The 10,641-nt window shown below is 51.2% G+C and overlaps 2 pseudogenes; both read left to right on the top strand.

Moving 5' to 3' along the window:
- The first annotated feature begins 794 nt into the window (after nt 1-794).
- On the top strand, nt 795-4,179 carry LOC102475488 (actin-related protein 6 pseudogene; annotated as a pseudogene).
- Nucleotides 4,180-5,156: 977 nt separating this feature from the next.
- On the top strand, nt 5,157-5,882 carry LOC102475062 (actin-related protein 6 pseudogene; annotated as a pseudogene).
- Nucleotides 5,883-10,641: the final 4,759 nt, after the last annotated feature.

Here is a 10,641-nt window from a genome sequence, read left to right as displayed (position 1 = left end):
CTCCTCCTTCTCTTCCTCCTTCTCCTTCTCCTCCTTCTTCTCCTCCTCCTTCTCCTTCCCCTCCTTCTCCTTCCCCTCCTTCTCCTTCCCCTCCTCCTTCTCTTCCTCCTTCTCCTTCTCCTCCTTCTCCTCCTTCTACTTCTCCTCCTTCTCTTCCTCCTTCTCCTTCTCCTTCTCCTTCTTCTCCTTCTACTCCTTCTCCTTCTCCTCCTTCTCCTTCCCCTCCTTCTCCTTCCCCTCCTTCTCCTTCCCCTCCTTCTCCTTCCCCTCCTTCTCCTTCCCCTCCTCCTTCTCTTTCTCCTTCTCCTTCTCCTCCTTCTTCTCCTCCTCCTTCTCCTCTCCCTCCTCCTTCTCCTCCTTTTCCTCCTTATTCTTCTTTTCTTCTTCTTCTTTGTTTTAAGATATTTTTCTGCCACAGGGCACATGTGCTCACAGACAGAGAAAGATATAGAGAGAGGGAAAGTGAAAAATAACTCCCCTGGGGGATGCCCATATCACAATCCTTTCTCTTCCATTCTCCTCTTGGAGTTTTGGGCACACAGGCACATGTGCCAAGTGTGATTTTGGGGCGGCTAGGTCTGGAACTTGAACCACAGTAGGCCATGATGAAGTCCAGCACCTTAACCACCACGCCACCTGCCAGGCCCTCTCTTCTCCTCTTTTTGAGCTCAGAAATGGGTAGATTTGATTAAGAGAATTGGTCAATACAGACATGACCTGGTAATAGCGCTGTTGGTCCAGAGCCATGCAGGGGCAGCTCATGGGAAAACAGTGAACTGATGTCAAGTGAGAACATGAAGATGAAATCAAAAGTAGCCAGAGGCAAGGGGCCAGCTTCCAGGAGAGTCACCAAGGCACGGCAGCCAATACTTGAGGCCGCACAGAGCTGGTTCAGCACCACGGAGAGCTCCGAGAGCCAGTGTGCTGCTGTCCCGTATGCTGGGGCCACTCTTGGCTTGCCTTCTGACTGGAATTGTCTACATGCTACAGATAATTTGCTCTTCACAGTGCACATTGTGATCAGGAGTGAGGGCAAACGCTCTGAAGCCGAGCAACTCATTCAAATCCTGGATAGTCCACTTACTGATGGAGCAAGCCCGGTCTCATATAACCTCTGCACATTGATTGCTGTGTCCCGTAGTGAGGATGGCAAGGCAGAGCACCCACCCTCCAGGGTTCTGACGGAGCTAAGATGGTGAGAACACCCACCCTCCAGGGTTCTGACGGAGCTAAGACAGTGAGAGCACCCACCCTCCAGGGTTGTGCTGAAAGCTAAGACAGTCAGAGTCCCCACTGTCCAGGTTTGTGATGGAACTAAGACAGTTTGAGCACCCAACTTACAGGGTTGTGATAGAGATAAGAAGGTCAAAACTTCCAATTAGAGGGAACCAGCCGTTAGCGTAATGGCTATGTCACTGGACTCCCACGTAGTCGACCGCGGTTTGTGTCCTGGACCCGATGGCTTAAAACTCACGCCGGGCGCTTGTGCGTGCGTGCCCAAGATCCCGAGAGGAGAACGGAGGAGAGGGGATTGCAGCGTGACCATCCCCCCTGGGAGGTGATTTCTCGCTTTCTGTCTCTCTGTCTCTCTCTGTCTGTCTGGCGAGCATACACGCCCTATAAAGAAAACCTCTAAAAAACAAACAAACAAACAAAAACGTCCAGTTAGAGAGTTGTGAAGAAGCTAAGACAGTCAGAGCACCCACCTCCCAGGGTTGTGAGGAAAATTAAAACAATCAGAGCAGACACCTTCCAGAGTTATGATGGAGCTAAGACGGTCAGAGCACCGACCTACAGGATTGTGGTGAGAGCTGAGGGGACAGAGCAGCCACCTCCGAGGGCCGCGATGGAGCTAAGATGATTGGAGAACCCAATTCCTGGGTTGCGATGGAGCTAAGATGGTCAGAGCACGCATCTTTTAGGGTTGTAATGAGCACTCAGGTGGTCAGAGCACCCACCATCTTGGGTTGTGCTGGTGCTAGGACGGCCCGAGCACCCACCTTTCAGGGTTCTTATAGAGCTAAGGTGGTCAGAGCACCCATCTTCCAGGGCTGTGCTGAGCACTACGATGGTCAGAGCACCTACCTTCCAGGGTGCTGAGGAGATAAGGTCTGCGCACCCACCTTACAAGGTTATTATGGACTGAGGCAGTCAGAGCCCGCCCCTTCCAGGGCTGTGATGGAGCTAAGACGGTCAAGGCAGCCAACGTCCAGGGTCGTGATACAGCTAAGGCGGAGAAAGCACCCACCTTCCAGGGCCGTGATGAGGGCTAAGACGGTCAGAACATCCACCTCACGGCGTCGTGATGAGGGCTAAGACGGTCAGAACATCCACCCCACGGCGTCGTGATGAGGGCTAAGATGGTCAGAGCGCCCACCTAACAGTGTTGTGATGAGGGCTACGATGCTCAGAGCACCCTCCTTCCATGGTCTTGATGGAGCTAAGATGGTCAGGGCACCCTCCTTCAAGGCTTGTGCTGGAGTTGATGGTCAGAGCACCCACCCTCCAGGGTTCTGAAGGAGCTAGGACGGTCGGAGCACCCACCCTCCAGGGTTCTGACGGAGCTAGGACCTCCTTGAAAAACCAGAGGAAACAAGCGAATTCTAAGGAGCAGGAGGAGGAAAGCAGCGAGCGCGAATCAGCCAGGCTGCAGACGGGGACCGACAGCGAGACCCAGCACCTCTGAAAGCCGGCTCTCAGAGGGGTCTGTGTGCGTCCCCTCCAGTGTGCCCAAGAGGAAAACAGCCACAATGCCGAGGCCTTGGGAAGAGCCCCGAGCTCCATGCTGCGGTCTCCCTGTGCACATAGCAACACGCGTGTGTGCCCAGCACCTGCAGGCTGACGCTGGGGTGAGTCGAGTTGTGAGAACCTGGTTGGAGTGCCCCCTCTCGCCTGAGAAATAAACAAACTTAAGGAGTAAAAAGAACAGAAGAGGGTAAACCATTACTCACTCCACGGACTTTAAAGCAGAATAATAGATACAGAGACCTCGAAGAGGGCGGCGCGGTGGTGGGATGACGACCCCATGCTGGGTAACGGAGCCTGCAGCGCCAAGGTACAGCCAGAAAGTGGCTCAGCTAGTCCAGTCAGTTCAGCTCCCAAACAGCAAGGCTTAAAATTGGGGCTGCCAAGCAGATAGATGAAATAGAAGACCCCTGTGGACTCTTTTCGTCCTTCCTTTTCAAAAGGGCTAGTTGGTTCATTGCGATGTTCAAAGGCAAGTTTGGGCTTACCATTTTGGGAATGCATCAGGCGGGTTTTAGATTCTAACGTTGTTATCACAGAACCGTATTTTCACTTCAATTCGGGAATCAATGAGTGAGACTCCCTTGGAAGAGTACCGGTTCCAGGCAGTATGAGGAGTAAGGGCCGGACTCGCAGTGCACACAGGGACCCCCAGCCAGCTGGCTGGGCCATGCTGGATCGTCGTAGGGGGCGGGTATTCCTGTACACATGGAGTTCCGTGTTGTGGAAGTAAAAAGAAAAAGGAAGCAATCATTCGGATAAATGTGGGAGGAGAACCCCTAACCACACATCTAACGGGGTCATATCTGCCAGGCGGCTGCATGTAACGGGTGAAATGCGTGTGATTGATCAGCTGAAGAAGACGTGTGCCATTTATCTCGGGCTTTTTACAGATACGGATATTGCGAAGTTGAAAGACGAGAAAATACAGTCATGACGGATATGTTTCGCCTGAATTCAGTGCAATTAAAAAGGGCTTTTGGAAGCCAAGGGAAGGGATGGTATTGAGTGGAAAATACAAATCTGGAGAGCAAATTCTTCGTCTGGCCTACGAGAGATTTGCTGTTCCAGAAATACTCTTTAATCCTTCTGATACAGGAATTCAAGAAATGGGAGTTCCAGAAGCTATTGTCTATCAATTCGGAACTTTCCTGAAGAAATGCAATCTCATTTTCTTAGGAACATTGTTTTGACGGGACTGAATTTCCTTTTCCCAGGGTTTAGGGATCGGGTTTACTCAGAAGTTCGATGTCTGACTCCAGCAGATTACGATGTTTGTGTTGTCCCTCCTGAGAACCCTGTTACATGTGCCTGCGAAGGTGGAAAACTGATAGCAGCGAAGGACGATGTCGAAGATGTGGTGACAGAGACGATTAGGAAGAAAGTGAGTGCAGTGTCTCTGAAGAGGAATCTGGTGTCAAGAAACGTCTCTGAATGGAAGTGTCGACTGGTTGCGGCGGACAGGCTTCATTTACAGCGGTAAGGACCTGCGTTGCCTTTCACCCCAAGACAAAGTCTCGACCGTAGTAAATTCTTTGATCTACAGCTCATTTCCTAAGGCTCTGCAGCTAGGCTACTGCAGTGCACTGGGACTAAGCCCGACTTCCCGTTAGGGGCGAGGCCACCATGCAGTGCTCACGCTGCTCCTGAGGGGAGACTATGTGGCCTTAGAAGAAAGAGTGACTGTGTTTAAGTTTAATTCTTTTTTTTAAATATTTATTTTATTTTATTTTATTTATTCATTCATTTATTTTTTAATTTCACCAGAGAGAGACAGAGAGTGAGAGTGAAAGAGAGAGAAAGTGAGAAAGCAAGCCACCAGATTCAAGACTCGAACCCTAGTCAGCCATGTGGGAGTGTCCAGCGCCTTAACCACCACGCCCCCTGCTGGTCCCCTGAGTTTAATTCTTTATAGCTGATGGCACAAACCTCACTGATTCACTGGTCAGTTTTCCTTAGAAGGTAGTTTTGTGTGACTTTGACTAGGAATTGGCTAAAACGTTTTCAGGCTGGTGTGATTTCTCTCTCTGTATGTTTAGAACTAAGTATTTTATTTAAAGATTGTCGTTCTTATTTATACATAGTAAAATTGGAAAGACTCATCTTAAGAAAAATTCTAAGGGAATAAACAAACGTACCATTCAAGCTGTAAACTGCAATCCCCGGATGCAATCATTTCTTCAAGGTTTGCTCTAGGGCGTGAGCATTTGCTAGAGAGAGACAGACCGAGGGAGAAAGGAAGTGAGAAATCACCTCCCGGGGGGATGGCCACGCCACAATCCCTTCTCCTCCGCTCTCCTCTCAGGATCTTGGGCATGCACACACACACATGCCCAGCGTGTTTTTTTTGTTTTGTTTTGTTTTTGTTTTGTTTCGTTTTTTCGTCGTAGGGGGCGGGTATTCCTGTACACATGGAGTTCCGTGTTGTGGAAGTAAAAAGAAAAAGGAAGCAATCATTCGGATAAATGTGGGAGGAGAACCCCTAACCACACATCTAACGGGGTCATATCTGCCAGGCGGCTGCATGTAACGGGTGAAATGCGTGTGATTGATCAGCTGAAGAAGACGTGTGCCATTTATCTCGGGCTTTTTACAGATACGGATATTGCGAAGTTGAAAGACGAGAAAATACAGTCATGACGGATATGTTTCGCCTGAATTCAGTGCAATTAAAAAGGGCTTTTGGAAGCCAAGGGAAGGGATGGTATTGAGTGGAAAATACAAATCTGGAGAGCAAATTCTTCGTCTGGCCTACGAGAGATTTGCTGTTCCAGAAATACTCTTTAATCCTTCTGATACAGGAATTCAAGAAATGGGAGTTCCAGAAGCTATTGTCTATCAATTCGGAACTTTCCTGAAGAAATGCAATCTCATTTTCTTAGGAACATTGTTTTGACGGGACTGAATTTCCTTTTCCCAGGGTTTAGGGATCGGGTTTACTCAGAAGTTCGATGTCTGACTCCAGCAGATTACGATGTTTGTGTTGTCCCTCCTGAGAACCCTGTTACATGTGCCTGCGAAGGTGGAAAACTGATAGCAGCGAAGGACGATGTCGAAGATGTGGTGACAGAGACGATTAGGAAGAAAGTGAGTGCAGTGTCTCTGAAGAGGAATCTGGTGTCAAGAAACGTCTCTGAATGGAAGTGTCGACTGGTTGCGGCGGACAGGCTTCATTTACAGCGGTAAGGACCTGCGTTGCCTTTCACCCCAAGACAAAGTCTCGACCGTAGTAAATTCTTTGATCTACAGCTCATTTCCTAAGGCTCTGCAGCTAGGCTACTGCAGTGCACTGGGACTAAGCCCGACTTCCCGTTAGGGGCGAGGCCACCATGCAGTGCTCACGCTGCTCCTGAGGGGAGACTATGTGGCCTTAGAAGAAAGAGTGACTGTGTTTAAGTTTAATTCTTTTTTTTAAATATTTATTTTATTTTATTTTATTTATTCATTCATTTATTTTTTAATTTCACCAGAGAGAGACAGAGAGTGAGAGTGAAAGAGAGAGAAAGTGAGAAAGCAAGCCACCAGATTCAAGACTCGAACCCTAGTCAGCCATGTGGGAGTGTCCAGCGCCTTAACCACCACGCCCCCTGCTGGTCCCCTGAGTTTAATTCTTTATAGCTGATGGCACAAACCTCACTGATTCACTGGTCAGTTTTCCTTAGAAGGTAGTTTTGTGTGACTTTGACTAGGAATTGGCTAAAACGTTTTCAGGCTGGTGTGATTTCTCTCTCTGTATGTTTAGAACTAAGTATTTTATTTAAAGATTGTCGTTCTTATTTATACATAGTAAAATTGGAAAGACTCATCTTAAGAAAAATTCTAAGGGAATAAACAAACGTACCATTCAAGCTGTAAACTGCAATCCCCGGATGCAATCATTTCTTCAAGGTTTGCTCTAGGGCGTGAGCATTTGCTAGAGAGAGACAGACCGAGGGAGAAAGGAAGTGAGAAATCACCTCCCGGGGGGATGGCCACGCCACAATCCCTTCTCCTCCGCTCTCCTCTCAGGATCTTGGGCATGCACACACACACATGCCCAGCGTGTTTTTTTTGTTTTGTTTTGTTTTTGTTTTGTTTCGTTTTTTGAGAGGTTTTTGCTATAGGGCGCATGCACTCGCCACGAGCCAGAGAGAAAGAAAGGGAGAAATCCCCCCCCAGGGGGGATGGCCACGCCACAATCCCTTCTCCTCCACTCTCCTCTCGGGATCTTGGGCACGCACGCACACGTGCCCGGCGTGAGTTTAAGCCACCAGGTCTGGGACGCGAACCGCGGTCGACTACGTGGGAGTCCAGAGACATGGCCATTACACTAATTGCTGGTTCCCCCAGCATGTTTTTCAAGCCACCAGGTCTAGGGCCTCAACCCACTGAGCCATGTGGGATCCAGCCACCTTAACCACCACGCCACTGGCCGGCCCAATTGTTAATAGAACAAGTAAGCAGAAATAAACAAGACCGCACCTGCGCAGCCTGCACAGCCCTGCCGACAGCATGACCTACACAACGTCTGTGGAGAACTGCTCGGATAAGCGGCACGCACTGTCTCCACTGCATATTGAATACATTTAGACCATGTTCTGGGCTGCAAGACTATCACAAAATTTAAAAAGATTTCAGCCATGCAGTGCATGCGGCACATCTGACTACAGTGAGGTTCAGTTAGGACTCAGTAACAGAACAAGCTCTGGAAAATGCCCAAACATTCGGAGACCAAATGGCACACTTCTAAATAACCCACGAGTTAATGAGGAAATCAAAGAGAAATCGGAAAGTGTTTAAAAGGAACGGATCGAGTGCCCAGGGCGCGGTGCCTGTGGCGTGCCATTGAAGCGGTTCTTAGAGAACGGTCCATGGAGTGGGCGGCCACATCGCAGAGAAAGAGGCCTCAGGGTAATGATCTCAGCACGCACCTTCAGGAAACAGAGGCGCGAACGCAGCCCACAGTGAGCAGAAGAAAGAAATCATACAGACAGCAAAAGTCAAGGAAAGGAAAAGGCTAAAGGCGACTCGGTGAATCCCAAATCCAGTTGTTTGAGAAAATAGGTAAACTGATCAGGCAAGTATTCAGTGGATCAGACGCAAGTCACCAATATCGGGGAGAAGCCGGGCACCATTACAGACCCCAGGGAATTAGAACTAATTAGGAGGGTGGTAAGGAAGTATTACGAGCGACGTCACGCCAACGAGCTCAGCGAGCTGTGAGGCAGACCACCTCTGCAAAGGCACAGAGAAACAGGTCACCCCCACAGCTTCCTCCCCTGCGTACGGAGGACATTGAACGTGCAGTTAAACTGTTTCCTTAAGTGCGCTCCCAGGCCCCCGAGACCACTGGCGACTTCCAGGAAGCATATACTACGGAGCAGCTACGGAAGAAATGACACCAGCTCCCCACGGGCTCCTCCGGAGAACTGAAGAGGAGAGAAAGCGTCTCACTTCCTTCTGTGACGTTAGCATTGCCCGAACACAAACACCAAAGTTGCTTCTGGAGTAGATTACAGGCTCATATCCCACGTGGACACAGATTCAAACCTCTCAGCAGTGAGCGAATGCAATCGAGTGATGTATGCAGGGACACCACAAACGGGGCTCCTCTCGAGGCTGGAAGGTTGGTTTAACTTTCCAACACCAATCACTACAGCTCACCATGTGACAAAGAAAAGACGAAAACTGTAAATGAAATGCGCTGTATCCACACAGTGGAGCACCACGCGTCCATCCCAAGGAGCGGAGTGCTGACACGTTACATGAAAACACGCCCAGTGAGAGCGGTCAGTCGCGGAAGGCCCAGCGCAATGGCTCTGTTTCTATGCAGTGGCCAGCACGGGAGAGCAGCGGGAACAGGAAGGGGATCCGTTGTTTGCTTAGGGCTGTGGGGAGGAAGGGGGGGATGGAGACTAAAGGGTGCAGCCCGCCCTGCTGAGATGACGGGAATGGAGTGATGGTGACACATGGGTGTGAGAGTACCGACAGCCACTGAGCAGTGCACTTTAACAGAGGATTGTATGTTAGCTACATGAATTATAACTCTGCACTGTTTTAAAAACTTTTCTATACCTCTAAAACTAAAAGTTATTTTTTTAAAATACGTGAAATTGTTGGGAAAAAAATATGCAGACTGAAAAACAAAAATTGACAAAAAATGGAGAACGTTCTGTCTGGTTCCATTCACGGAGAATTCCCTACGATCTAACAAGCAGAGGAGTGGTTGCCTGGCGGGCGGGGAGATGGTGTGAGGGAGGGATTACAAATGGGTAGGAGGAAGTCCGGGGTGTGACGCTGATACTGACTGTGGCAAGAGTTTCACGGTGTATAATCTGTCAAAACGCATCGATTGTACACTGTTACAGTTTATTGTACGTCAATCACAACTCGATAAAAATGGTTTTTCCAAAACATCAACTGGTGCACTTTAAATAGGAGTGGCTTATTGTAGCTATGCCTCAGTAAAGGTAGGGAAGATCACTACATGAAAACGTGCTTGCACTTTCCCTCGGCCAGGCTGGCCAGGTCACCAGGGACTCACGACCAGGCAAGGACTGCTGTTGTCACCTTGCGGGTGTCAGGTCAGGCGTCTGCTGGGAAGGGCGGGTGCTTGCAGTGCGCGTGGGCTCCTTTGCCAAACTCTCTTCACCTGCCCCCAAGGACTCTGGCTGAGCCCACAGCGTGGCTGGCCTCCGCTGAGCTGTCACAAATACGTGGCAGCCACACAACAGCCCTGGCGTGTCTTTCTAGCATTTGAGCACTCCACGCTTGACGAGCTGAGCCAGCTGTGCGGTGCCCGGGGCCGGCTCTGCAGGCTGCCAGGAGGGGCAGGAGCCTTAGAACATGGCTGGCTGGGACCTAAGGAAGGTACTCGTCTCCAGGGAGCTGCCTCTTCCTCAACCACGAGGGGAGCCAGTCAGCAGGGAGCCGCCGGGGTGGGCCGACCCGTGAGTCCGTGCGTCCAGCCCGTCGGTGCACAGCACTGCAATGAGGGCCTATTAACCCCGGCGGGGCCCGCCGCGGCTTCTACCCACACAAAGGACAGGCCGGCTTCCTGTGGGGTGGGACCTTTCCAGGCATGGGGAGGGGGCCACCCGACCGTGCAGTGGCAAGGTCGTGTCCCCAGGCTCCTGACGATGTCAAAATGTTGTAATCTTCTGGGCAGAAGTGATGAGAGGAACGGAGTGGAATTAACATAGTCCTGGAATGGGATGGTAGCCATGGTGACTGCATCCTTGAGGACCCGTCCCTCGCCAGCAGGGACAAGGCACTTGGCGAGGAGGTGCCTGTGGGGCCCTCCAAGGACCCTGACTCCCCATCAGTGTCGTTCAGGGCAAAGCCCCAGCTGGGGCCTTTATTCGTACACTCGCAGTCCTGCCCCCACACCTGTGCCGTGCTGGGCCCGGGGCCACAGGACTCTGTCCTCAGGGAGCACGTGGCCAGCGAAGACGGACAGGGAGTGTCTGAGATGTGCGGTGGGAGGGCCAGACCGCACAAAGGGGGAGAGAAGGGGGCCTGCGGGGAGCACGTGCCCCGGGACCAGAGGGCTCAGAGGGGCCGGTCTGGCAGAGGAAGGGCAGACTCCGGGTGGCAGAAACTGCCGTGCAAAGGCCCTGCGGCAGGAAGCTCAGCCGTCCTGGTGCAGACGCCCAGCCAGGCAGGAGCCAGGCCAGAAACCCGAGGACCAGGCCGGGCAGGGCCGCTCGGGCTGCAGCTAGACTCAGGCTGACCGAAGGGCAGGGAGGTCGTGGGAGCGGCCTGAGCAGGTGAGCCCCGCCAGCTGCTGTGGTTAAAGCTCCTTTATCTGCAGCTGGAGGGGGGGCTGGGGGGCTTCCAGGAAGAGGGAGCAGCTGGTGTTCCAGGAACTCCAGGAGCAGGTGGTAGGGGTGGGGGTGGCAGGAGAGGGGGGCAGGG

Source organism: Tupaia chinensis, unplaced genomic scaffold (genome assembly GCF_000334495.1).
Source record: "Tupaia chinensis unplaced genomic scaffold, TupChi_1.0 Scaffold143646_2, whole genome shotgun sequence".
NCBI lineage: Eukaryota > Metazoa > Chordata > Mammalia > Scandentia > Tupaiidae > Tupaia > Tupaia belangeri.
This window is presented reverse-complemented; position numbering and strand designations above follow the sequence as displayed.